Consider the following 14,075-nt stretch of genomic DNA (forward strand, 5'->3'; position numbering starts at 1 on the left):
TTAAGCACAAAGTGACCTGGGGCAAAGATTCCCACTCATGATATTTTACAAATTCAAGGTTCTCAAATATTTTCAATAGGTATCATAAAACTCCCAAACCAAAATTACTTTTAACTCACTTTGATGTCAGAAAAAGATATGCCCCATGCAGTTCTTTTGGGAGGTTATGTGTTTGCATATGTGTAAATACACTGTATGTCAATACACACACCAGTGTGTGAGCGTGCATGCGTGCACATGCACGCGCACACACACACAAACAAAAAGGAGCTGCTGAGCATAGCAGTGGGCATTTCATCACCATGTGAGGCAGATTTCACATGAAGCAACTAACATCTAAGCTTCAAGAACCTTCCCTTGTGTAGATCCCTTCCAAGGCTTTGTCCTACTAATTTGATCAAGTGACCATATGTTTTGATAAAATGTGTAAAAGAAGATGTTGTTTCAATATTCACTTAAAGAGATGGTCTGATGTTGTGCCTGCTTTTGGACCCATGAACTGGATCTATCACTGAGTAGCATTAATAATGCTAATACATGGCTGGAAGGGGAGGCACCAAGAAGGGAGAAGAATATAAAATATTTACTGACTGCCAAATATGTTCTAAGCCCAATGAAAGGTATTTTATACAAACTAGAGCTTCAATTTCCTGCTTTGGAGCATGCTCTTCACTTTCTGGCTCAGTGTGAAGTCAATGCAGCTGAATTACAGGGCCCACAAAGGTGGTTGGTCCCCTTACTTCCTTTCTTGGTAACACTGCATTTATTTATAATGCACTCTTTGGTTCTAAAGTACTTCTTATCATATTTAATCTGATCCATCAACCACCCTAGAAGATAGGCAGATATTATTAAAACCATTTTACAGACTTAAAAAAAAAAACCTAAAATTTAGAGACATTGGGCAGTTCAGTGAAGGTCATAAGGTAAATAACAGAATGATGACCAGTGAGCTTCCCTCTACTCTATCCCTTGAAGAAGGATAAGAAGCAAATGGTAAACAGACAGACCTTCCTAAACAAGATAACATTAGTTTCTACAAAAATACCCTTGGTCCTGGGCTTGTACCCAGAAGGAAATCTACTTCAGGATGACACCTGCACCCCAATGTTCATAGCAGCACTATTTACAATAGCCAAAACATGGAAACAACCTAAATGTCCATCAACAGGTGACTGGATAAAGAAGATGTGGTATATTTATACAATGGAATACTACTCAGCCATAAAAACCGACAACATAATGCCATTTGCAGCAACATGGATGATCCTAGAGAATGTCATTCTAAGTGAAGTAAGCCAGAAAGAGAAAGAAAAATACCATATGAGATCACTCATATGTGGAATCTAAAAAACAAAAACAAAGCATAAATACAGGACAGAAGTAGACTCATGGACAGAGAATACAGACTTGTGGTTACCAGGGGGGTAGAGGGTGGGAAGGGATAGACTGGGATTTCAAAATTGTAGAATAGATAAACAAGATTACACTGTATAGCACAGGGAAATATACACAAAATGTTATGATAAATCACAGAGAAAAAAATGTGACAATGAGTGTGTATATGTCCATGAATGACTGAAAAATTGTGCTGAACACTGGAATTTGACACAACACTGTAAAATGATTATGAATCAATAAAAAATGTAAAAAGGGATAGACTGGGATTTCAAAATTGTAGAATAGATAAACAAGATTACACTGTATAGCACAGGGAAATATACACAAAATGTTATGATAAATCACAGAGAAAAAAATGTGACAATGAGTGTGTATATGTCCATGAATGACTGAAAAATTGTGCTGAACACTGGAATTTGACACAACACTGTAAAATAATTATGAATCAATAAAAAATGTAAAAAAAAAAAGGAAAAAAAAAGAAATTCCACAACTAACTTAGACATGTGCACAATAAAATCTATATAAGAATGAAAAAAAAAATACCCTTGGGTCCATCACAGGCTAAATCAGAGCCACACACAGCCATAGGAACTCAGAAGGAACAAAAACCCTAACACAATAATCTCTTCTCCTAACTTTCATTGTGAAAATATTAACGAACAAGCCCATCTATCTAACCCAAGGCCAACACCAAACACTGAACCCTTAAACCTGTCTTTAACAGAGATGCATTGCTCTCAGTCTACCCAATTGCATCCCCCAAATCTTAAGTCTTCTCAATTGTCTTCCATTAGCTTTCTCCTTTCCACCCCTCCCCACAGTCACTTTGGTATTTCAATATACTTGCCCTTTTAGGAACTCAGATCTCATTTTATTGCATGTGGAAACCATGAAAGTAGTTCCAATGTCAAAACAGAACAAGTCATCATCCTCCAATGTTATTAAAATAGAGAAAGAAGTTGAATGTGAAGATGGCCAAAGAGGTGACCTTGCCAACTCTGCCCAAATTCCCCAGCTACAGGAAATTCTTTTCCCTCCCAGACTCAAATGAAAAGGTTTTATAATTCAAAATAAGCCAACAGAATGGAAAAGTAAAGGTAAAAGACATGAAAAGTGATTTCCAGACAACATGGCCACATTTCTAGAATCAGCAGGTTATAGTTATTGCTTCCATTTCTTCACCCCTGGTTTCTTTATTACCTCTTTGCAGTCAGCTTCCCTCCTTACCACACTACTAAAATGGCACCCTTCAGAGTGTCCAGGAGCCCCTTCTTGACAAGCCAAATGGCTTCTTCATTTATTCTTTGTTTTCTGCATTCTCTAGGTGGTCTTTACTCTGTTAATATAAGTGAGCAGGACCCTGTGGGACAGACTCTTCCCCCATATCCTCTGCTTTAGCTCCTCTCTGAAGTACCTAGATAACAGTATCTGATACACGTTTCCTGAGATATTTTACAGATGCTAAAACCCCCACCAAGTGGAAAATGTTAATGACTACTTGATGACCATGAACACACAGCCCCCAGGTCTACTGGAACCTAAAGATCGACAGCTTTAACCCCTGTGACAAGGCCCCGTTAATCTCACCATCAGCCAGTCAGAGAACTGTGTCCAAGCTGATCACATTCCCTGCAATACAACTCCCTCACCTGGCCTTTAAAAATGCTTTCCTGAAACCCATCGGGGGTTTGGGCTTTTTGAGCACTAGCTGTCCTGGATTCCTTGTATGGCATCTTACAAGAAACACTGCAGTCTCCTTCACCACAACCCAGTGTCGATAAATTGGCTTTATTGCCTGTGGGTGGGCAGATCCAAGTTTGGCTTGGTAACATTAACTTTCCCATCTTGAAACTCTCCATGCCTTTGATCATACCAGGGTTCTGGTTCTTCCCTGTTTCTCATTGTGCTGCTTCTCTTTTATTCTCTGGGTCTACCTACAGAACATTCTGCTAATCTCTATCCCACATTTCATTTTGCTATTTTTCCCCTTCCCATTCCCACAATAAAATGGACTCAAAACCTATCTGTCACCTTCCCAGTCTACCTGAGAAACAGCCCACTTTTTCTTGGTTGCAAACATAAGGTATTTTCAGAGTTAAGCTCAGAAAAGGCTCTGGAGGAAGGCATGTGACACTCTGAATTTTCCTGAGGTTGAAACATTCATAATCTCAGGCTGAATGAAGTCGTCCAAGGAGTCGAAGACCTCTCTGTCAAAGTCTTCCCTACAGTGGGAGCAAATAACGAATTATTTTTACCTCCATAATTATAGGCCAGATGGCAAGGGTTCAAAGTCCATAGCACAAGGGCCACACACTTAATTTGATTCTCTAATAACCAGAATTTTGTTGCTGATCAGACATAAACTAAATTGATATGTAATTAAAAGGATTTTTGCCTACAAGCACTCTGTGAGAACCATCACGTTTATCTAATAGAAGGACAATATAATTAAGGAAGTTCTCAATAATAGAATTAGGAACTCACAGAGGGATGCCCTTGCCCACAGTGTATCCTACTTAAACAAGGCATCCTCCAGAGCCTCTACAGGTCACAAGCCCAGGAAAAAATGCAACGGTCACTGACTGAAAGCTTGATTGATTGATCTGATACAAATGAAGGTAAAATTCCTTGCTGTCCCAATAAAATACTCATTGAATGTTAATAATACGTATCAATAAATATCACTTTAAGTTTTACAAGGCTCCTTATAATTCATTCATTCAATACATGACTTAATTGACTGCTGAACGTGTGTAGGCACTGTAGGAAATGTAAAAGTAAGTTAGAAATGGTTCCTCTGGACAAGAACTTGACAACTGAGTAATATGATTAGATACATATTTAAATAACTACAATATAAGTGGAAAATAAGTGATTCAAGAACTGTCCAGATAAAATACTACATGTTTAGCTTTTTTAATATCAGGATAGATTACTTTTAAGAAGAATTTGATCTGTATTACATATTTGAATTCATTCAATAATTACTTATTACTTGCCCACAAAGTGCAATGATATGAGGGATACAGAGTGACAAACACAATGACCCAATCACTACATAGCTCAGAGTCTCATCAGGAAAGCACAAATTATACATATCAATAATTTCAATACTGCGAATCACTAAAGTAATGTGCCAGTTCTTGTAAATCAACAATATTCTGGCAGTCTTGCTTCCTCCCCAACCCCCATAAGATAACCTTGTGCTTTCCCTTTCCCAGCCAATAGCCCTGAAATGTGGCCATGGTGTTGAAAATGTCCACCTATGATACAAAAGATCCATTTTTGAGTCACAGACAATATTGCTGATTTTCGGGGGGGGTTGTTTCTTTGTTTAGGGGAGAGTAATTAAGTTTCTTTTTTAATTTATTTATTATTTTTTAATGGAGATTCTGGGTATTGAATCCAGGACCCCTTGCATGCTAAGCACATGCTCTGCCACTGAGTTATTTATACACTCCTCCAATATTGCTGTTTTATTTCCCAAGAACCCCATTTCTGCTAAGAAATGAAATTAGGGCAGTCAAATGTATGTTGGCTATTCAGCTGATCATGAATGTACCCTAAGACTAAATATGAGGTAATGTTCCTCAATTAGGCATGATAATCTTCTTCAGGTAAGCATATTATGTGTTTATACCAAGCTCCTCAGCTTGTTAGTGAAAACGGCCTTCTGCTGTGTAGCTGAGATAACTCAGCTGGGACAGAGACCCCAGATGGCAAGAAAAAAAAAAAAGGTGATTCCTTTTATGCCACATAAGCAAAAGTATTCATAGCCATCCTTGGTAATTCATTCTTTCCAGATATAAAAACAAACTCATTAATAGTTTTAAATATAACATGGCTCTGTATAAAATGGAGGTTCCTTTATAAAATTCTTATAGTACATTTTCTTTAAAAAAAATTCTTATCTTTTTCTGAAAGCCTACATGAACTTTAAGAAGTTACAAGCTTATTTCATTTATTCACTGATTTATTCTCTCACTTGTCTGTGTCTTCAGCACACATTTAGCATGGTATGCTAAACACAACACATGGAGTTAAAGACAAATACATCACAGCCCCTGCCCTCAAAGTGCCCACACTCCAGTTATTAAAGCACAGAAGAGGGAGTGATTAACACCCAAAGCTTAACCAGGGCCCTCATGGAGAGTGGGTCTTAAAAGAACAGCGCAGCCTTTACTGGGACCAAGGAGTGGCCATGGTCATGCCAGGCCAAGATAACAGCTGAAGGGGAAAAGTCTAGATGCTTAAGGGAGAGCAATGAAGAAACTTTTATACTTAGAGCTTGGTTTAATTAAATATTAACATTTAAATATTAATTTTTATCCTGAGTCTTGGAAGAGTCTAAAAATTAAAAAAAAAATTGACTAGACTTTAAGTGTTTCTAAATAAAGCCCTCCTAGAAGTCCCATCTTCAATCTGAGCTTCAAATCTTCTAAGACTGCCATTTATTAAAAGCGTGTCTTCTCTAGAAGGGAAGATAAACTCTAAATCCTAAGAACAAATGTGGAGGAAAAGTCAGATTATAGTAACAGTTACAAAGTTACCTGAGCAAACATTCAGAATTATCAACAGAACAGACATTTACATAAGAGTAAACAGTATGAATCAGTTACTGGAACAGCTCAGTTTCTCTTAGAGAGACAGAGACAGAGAGAGAACATTGTCACAGCCATGAAATAATGACCAGTATTTTCCTTATCACTCTTTCATTCCTACATCCTGATACCCCTGACAAGTATCATCTGATGGAATTTATATTATTCCACAGTTGAAGTCTACAGGGGTTAAGAATTTGACACAAATACATTAACTCAGGATAGCAAAGACGATGTTGGATTTAAGGCCCAGGGCTCAATCTCCCATTCTACTTCCAAAACAGTTCTGGACAACACTTTCAAAAATTAAGCTATAAATCAGAAAGGAAATGAACTCTGAGTCACCTCATAACTGATCCAAAACACCTCAATTCAGAGCCACCACACCCTCCAACTTACAGTGACTGAGGGCCAAGAAATCTCAGATTTTGTATCTTTCATGCTGAAACAGTGATTTTTCTGCTTGGAACTTCAGGGAATTCCCCCTCCCCTCTCTTCTCATCCCTCAAAATGTAGGAAGTGCCCTTTCCTTCTCTGTCTCTGGGGAAAGAGTAGACTCTTTTGTGGCCATTAATTTTTTTGTATTGTTAGCTCATATTAACTTAGTTTTTATTCTAATTGTACAGTTTGATGAATTTTGACACATATATAAGTCTGTATAACCATCATCCCTGTCAAGATGTAGAATGTTTTCATCACCTAAGAACTTTCCCTACTTCCCTTCCCAGTCAGTTTCTGTCCATTCCCAATGGAGACAACAACAGTGGTGATTTCTATCTCCTTAGAATATTTTTGCCTGTACTAAAATTTCATAAAAATGTAGTCACCCAATAATGTGTTCTTTTCATGTCTGGCTCCTTTCACTTAGCATGTTTTGGAGATTCATCCATGTTATTAGGTGTATTGGTACTCTGTTCCCTTTTATTGCTGAGTAGTATCATATAACATGAACGTACCATAACTGTCCATTATCCTGCTGATGGACATTTTGGGCTGTTTTCATTAATAGGCTGTTAATAATAAATCTGCCATAAATATACCTTAAGAAATCTTTTTGGGGACAATTGCTTTCATTTTTCTTGGACAGATACTAAAAAGGATCATAGAGCAGGTAATATGTTCAACTTTGTAAAAAAAAAAAATCTGTTTTAACCTGAAAAATCTTTCTTCTTTGGAGGTTGCAATATTTTACCCTCTTACCAGTAACATACTATTGCTCCACATCCTCAGCAAAAGTTGTTGCAATAAGTCTTTTTAATTTTAGCCAATTCAGTAGGTATGTAGTGGTATCTCATTGTGGTTTTACTCTGCATCTCCCTGATAACTAATTACACTGATCACTTTTTCATATTTATGTAGGTCATTAATATATTTTCCTCTGTGGAGTATCTGTTCAAGTCTTTTGCCTAATTTTTAGTTGGGCTATTTTTCCTTTTTTATTATTGTCATAGGAATTCTTCACAGATTCTTTTTTAAGAAAGAATATTTTCACTTCTTATTAAATTATTTTAGATTCTTGGGAGCAATCAATAGAAATTTTAGTCCAACAACAGTTTTGCTCAGATTTAGTTACAATCTTCAACCCTTGGAGAACAAATGACATTCTTTGCTTTCTATCCATGAAGATAAGTTATTCCAGAAAGTGATGCAGGAAAAAAAAACAGATGTGGGGCTTGAGAAGGGCCGTGTCCCAGGCTTCAGTTGAGCCCCTGGAATGTGATGTGCCCCACCAAGTGTGGGTCCTTGGCTTCGTGCAATAAAGAATTCAAGAGCGAGCCACAGCTGAGTAAAGGTAGATTTATTCAGAGAGATACACTGAAAGGCAAGAGAAAGGCCACAATGTGTAGGGGTTGGGTGCTCATATTAAAAGTAGGTACACATTCCATAGACAGAATGTGGGCCATCGCTGAAGAGAGAGAGAGAGAGAGGGGACCGCGAGGCGCCGTGTTGCTAGTTTTTATGGGCTTGGTGGCTTCATATGCTAGTAAGTGGAAGGACCAGTCTAAGTAGCTTGGGGAAGGAGATGGGATTCCCAGGAAGTTGGCCATTTCCCACTCTTTGACCTTTTGTGGCTAGCCTTGGGACTGCCATGATGCATGTGGGCGTGTTATTTACCATGTTAATATATTACAATGAGGGTATAATGAAGCTCAAGATCTACTAGAAGTTAAATCTCTTATCACCTTGAGCCTCAAGGCCTACTGGGGGTTGAATCTTGCACCATTTTGATGTTAACTGCTGTAGCATTCCTTGAATGGCTGTGCCCTGCCTTCTTTCATCCTGTCTCAAAAGATCCCAGAATCTTTTAGAAAGCATGATGCTGCACATATAACCTAACATCTTTACAGATTCTTGATACGAGAACTTGTCATGTTTACGTTTTGTGAATATTTTTTGCCAGCCTATTTATTTGTTATTGATATTTCTGTTTATGATAACAGATAGGAGTTTGGTTTATGTTTTTTCTGTACGGTATCTAAGTGTGTTCTAGCACCATTTGTTGAAAGCTTTCCCTTCTTCACAGAGTTGCGGTGGAATATTTGTCAAAAATCAATTGTATAACTCTGATTCTATTTCTGGACTCTGTATTATGGAAGGCAAATTCATGTGTCTGATACACCATGACGGCAAACTGAAATGTTGGAGCCTGGAGCAGAGTAAGGTTTATTGTAAAGCCAAGCAAGGAGGATGGGGTGGCTTATGCCCAAGAAAACCCCAAACTTCCCCAAAGGGTTTCAGCAAAGCATATTTAAAAGCCATGGGCGGGGGGCGGTCACAGGCACATGATCAGCTAGTGCATGATTCTCTGACTGGTTGATGTTGAGGGAACAGGACAATCAACACTATCAATTCCTAGGCACCAGGAGGTCTGAGGGTCACGTGCTCTTGATCATCAAGTAGTTAACTTCTTCCCTTTGGTGGGGTTTTAGCATCTGAAAAACTCAGGAAATACACTTGAGATACTATTACCCAGGTACTTCTGAGAGGAGCTGCCGCAGAGCATAAGGGAGAGGGGTCAGACCCTGCAAAAGGCCCTCCAGGGTCCTGCTCAGTTACATCTGTTTTGTCCCACTGATCCATTTGTCTAACGTACATCAGCAGCACAGTCTTATTTACTGCAGCTTTATGGTTCATTTTGAAATCAGGTAATAAAGTTATCCAACTTTGTTCTTCGTTCTATTCTAGGTGCTTCACTTTCCCCATAAACATTAGAATTAGCTTGTCAGTTTCAACAACAACAAACAACAAAAACCCTGCTGGGATTTTTATTGAGATTGTATTGAATCTATGCATCAATTTGAGGGAAGCTGACATTTTAACAATATGGATATTTTTAGCCTGCATTTCTGCTAAGCTCATTTGTTGGTTCTAGTAATTTTTTTTACAGCTTCCATAGGATTTTCTATATGCAAAATCAGTTCACTTATTAATAAAGTTTTTTTTATTTCTTCCTTTCCCATCCATGTGATTTTTTTTCTTCCTTGACTGTATTGGTTAGGACCCTAGTACAATGTTGGATAGAAGTAGTGAGACATTCTTGCCGTGTTTCTGATTTGATGGGGAAAACACTCAGTTGTCCTTCATTTGGTCTGATATTACCTGTTGGTTTCTCATGGATGAATTTTATTAGATTGAGTTAGTTTGCTTTAAATCCTAATTTACTAAGAGCTTTTATGGTGAACAGACATTAAATTTGTCTAATATTTTACTCCATCTCGTGAGATAATTATATGATTTTTCCCTTTATTCTGTTAGCATGATGAATTACATTGAATTTTAAACTATAAACCAATCTTGCATTCCTGCTAAACTCTTCTTGGTCATGATTATCAATTTTATATTTTACACCTTTATGTATATGTACATATATTATATATAATATCCATGTATATACGCACATATTTTTATATATTTATATACTCAATCTATTTTTCATTTTCTAAAACAAGAATTTAAATCAATAAATTTCACTCCAATCACTGATTTATCTACATCCCACTCCACTCTCTGGTTTGGTTTTTCATTATCATTCAGTTTAAAATATTTTAAAATTTTCTTCATGAGTTCTTCTTTGAACAATTTAGAAATGTGCTGTTTAATTTCCATATATTTAAAGATGTTCTAAATTTCTCCTATGTGTTTATCTGTAGTGTAATTCTATTGTAGTCAGTAAGATTTCAATCTTTTGGAATTTATCAGTAATTTTCTTTGGCTCAGCATATGATCTGTTTTAATAAATGTTCTGTATACTCTGGGAAAAAATCTTTATTGGGAAGTTGTTAGATGAAGTGGTCTATAAATAGCAATTTGGCTAAGGTAGCTGGTCAAACTATACAAACACACCTGTATGATTTGTGTTCTTTGTGCCATTCTTATCATCTACTTTATTTCTACAAAGGTTATCAATCTCAAATTATTAAGAGTATTTTTTACTTTAGTTATCTTTTAAAGAAGTTAACAAATTAGGGGGGAAATGTAGTTATAGTTAACCAGATACTTATTTTGGGGGCATTCTATATACCTTCAGATAGATCTATGTTTCCACCTGGTATCATTTCCCTTGGGTCTAAAGAACTACTTTTAACATTTCTGATTAAGTGTCTGCTTTTTTTTGTTTTTAAAGTCAATACTTCACCATAATTTCTGAAGGATATTTTCACTGAGTAAAGAATTCTAGGTTGACTATTTTTCTTCTACTAATTTAAAGATGTCATTTCATTGCCTTCTGACTTGCATTGTTTTTTATGAAGTTAGTAGTAATTATTAGAAGTGTCCTCCTTTATATATCATTTCTCCTCTAGATAAATGTATATTTCTAATCTTCAAATTTCAGAAACTTGACTATAGGGTACCTACATGTGATTTTCTTTGTTTACCCTATTTGAGGTTTACAGGTTCTTATACCTGTTGGTTGATATTTTTCAACACATTAGGGAAACTTTTGGTCATTATGTCTTCAAACATTTTTTTCCCCAGTCTCTCCACATTCTTTATGAGACTCCAACCAGATACTATTATATTGTTTGATATTATCCCACTAGTAGCTGAGGCTAAGTTCATTTTTTGTTTTTTCTCTTTGTGCTTCAGTTTAGATTATTTCTAGTGCCCTGTTATAGAGTTCAATGATCCTTCTCCTACAGTTTCTAATCTACTATTAAGTCTACCAGAGAGTTTTTTCCTTCAGAATGTATTTTTTAGGACTTGTGCTTTCATTGATTACTTTTATTATTCTTATTTCTCTGCTGAGATTTTTCACCTATTGACACAGTAAGCTCTTTTCTTTTACATCATCTAACGTTTACAGTTTTTTAAATACTGTGTCTAATAATTCAAGTATCTATGTCATTTCTGGGTCTGTTTTACTGACTTTTTCTCTTGATTATGATTTACAATTTTCTGCTTTTTCATTTGTCTAATAATGTTTTCTTGTTTTTGCATACCGTGAATGGTGCATCAGAGTCTGGATCTTGTTGTTTTCCCTTAAAACTGGTTAATTGCTTTTTTCTGCGAGGCAGCAAATTGATTAGTAGATGTGCTTTATCCTTCCAAAAGCTTTACCAAAGGGTTTGCTAGGGCAGGGCTAGTGTAACCCTGACGAGAGCTAAAGTAGCCCACTTTGACACATGGTCTTTCTGCCATTTCAGCTAAACATCTAATATGTTCACTGAAGTCTCCTCCTCTGAATTTGAGAAATTCCAACACTCCTAACCCTATACAACCTTCAGAATATCCATTCAGCTAAGAGCCTTCAGTAACTATTTTCTGCCTAAACTGGCATAGTCTTGCCTGTACAGGCACTCAGCTATAGACTCAGAGAAACCTATTTTCAGTTTATGAAATTCCTTTGCTGTACAGCATCCTACACTCTCATATCCCACCTTCCAAGTTTCAACACCCTACAACCTCTGAAATCTACTTCCTTTGTGCTAATTTCTGTGTGGACTTCTCTTTAATGTGTTATTAGTGTGAAACTGCCCCCACACATACAGCCAAGGTGAATGTGGAGCTCAACTTTTTAGTTCCCTTCTCTAAAAAAATCAGTCCTGTGCTATCTATTCTCCAATGCCTGAAAAAAGTTGCTTCAAATATTTCATACAGTTTTATATTTGTTAATGAAGGAAAGGTAAGTCTGATAATAATTTCTGTCATGGATAGAACTATAAGACCATTACTGGAAGTTATAAACTTCTCTTATCCCAAGTAGAAGGGTTATACATACAGACACATAGACACACACACTTCAACAGCCACCTCTCTACAGAAACTCTTACATATCTAAAACTTCCCAAAGTCTGAAATTTGGGACATACACACTTTCAGTTATGATTAAATTACACCCCCCCCAATAGGCATTTACTCATTGCAACACATCTTTCTTTGTTTCAGGAAGACAAAAGGAAATAAAAAAATTAACATAAACCATACCTGGAAAGATGACTTCATATGGCATAGGACTACAGAAGTTTGACCACCTGGATTGTGGTACCCATCTAACTTTTTTCTGATGCACGATTATCAGCTCAACATACATGAATCTCTGATAATCTTTAAAGTGAAATTTAGTCCATTCATTTAGTCAAAGTGCAATTTCTTTGGAGAGTAGAGTCTTTTATAGCTAGAATGTTCATATAAATTATTATTCAAACTGGGAAGCTTTGACAATTTTAATAACTATCCAAGGACAAAAGTCATATACCAACCATGGCTAGGACATATGGTGTTCATGAAGAAGTATTCATAAAATGGTCTCCTGTCTTGAATTGCAAAGATAAGAAAGGAAAGTGGTTCTAACAGGCTTTTAAACCACTTGCATTCTGCATGTTATGAGAAAGTCTATTACATACTTTCCTCTTTGAAAAAATAGTGGTCTGAGGAGGTGTACAAATCCACTAGTAAGAAGTGGCCACTTTTCTTTTCTTTAGTATACTGTCATGTTTTGAAAGACCACTTCACTTCAAATGCAGGAATTACCCTTGTGTACATGCTGTGCATGTATGTGAGGGGATAGAGTGGGAGAATGAGAGGTAAGAGAGTGAGGAAGAAAATATATGTTTTGCCATTTTTTTGTTAATAGACTCATTAAGTTGCTTTCATCTTTTCTATCAAAAGTTGGAGATGGGGTGTTCAGGTCCTATTCAGGCCAATTATATCATTGGTTGCACTGTTTTCATTAAGGGTCCTTGTGTGATGTATCAATGTAAAATTCTTTCTATATTAAAGTTTGCTTACTTCATTGTGATTAGCAGGAATACGAATCAGCCGAAGACAAAAAGGAAGAAAAGATCACACAGAAACTAAAATAGTCTATTAAAGGGAATAATTTTATCCTAGTCCTTGAAAAATATCCAATTGATATCCTTTTCTAAAAAGTCTGCAGTATAAAGCATCCTCAGCCCTCTTCTCTTTAGCCCCTTCATTGTATTTAACAGTTGTTCTGAACATTTTACAGCTTTGTTTCCATTGATTTAACTGTGCTCAGAAAAAATGACAACAGAATGTTCCCATGCCACTGGGGTGTTAAGGTGAAAGTATAATAATGTTCTTACAAAAATAAAAACCTTATCTGTCCTGTAGTACTGGCCAAAAAAAAATTTTTTTAAAGAGAAATGAACAAACATCTTCTCTATAATTTCTTCTTAATTAAATGAGTGAGAAATAGGGAGTATTCTTGGTATGGGTAACATAAGTAAATGATGATGTAAAACTGGCAGATTTCTCACTGATTTATTTGATGTTATCCATGAATAAGTGACCAGGAGATACTTAAATGGAAAAAAAAAAAATTCCTTACGCAGTTTGGGCCAAGGTAGCACTTAAAACAGCAACAGTGATGCACTGCAATGATAAAGAAGCAGCACTCCTATAAAATTTCCAGAGTTCTGCAGCAGACATTTGCTGGCAGTGCAGCTATGAGAGAGCTGCATCTCCTTAAATTCTTGTACTATAAGGATGTATGAATACTAATCAGAACATAAATTATCATAGCTTTATTAAGACAGCTTATGAGGATTCTGAGCTTAAAAAGTTGAATTTTCAGCAATTAAAAAGAGTGATAAAACATTCTCTTCA

This window comes from Vicugna pacos, chromosome 3 (genome assembly GCF_048564905.1).
Source record: "Vicugna pacos chromosome 3, VicPac4, whole genome shotgun sequence".
In the NCBI taxonomy this organism is placed as follows: domain Eukaryota; kingdom Metazoa; phylum Chordata; class Mammalia; order Artiodactyla; family Camelidae; genus Vicugna; species Vicugna pacos.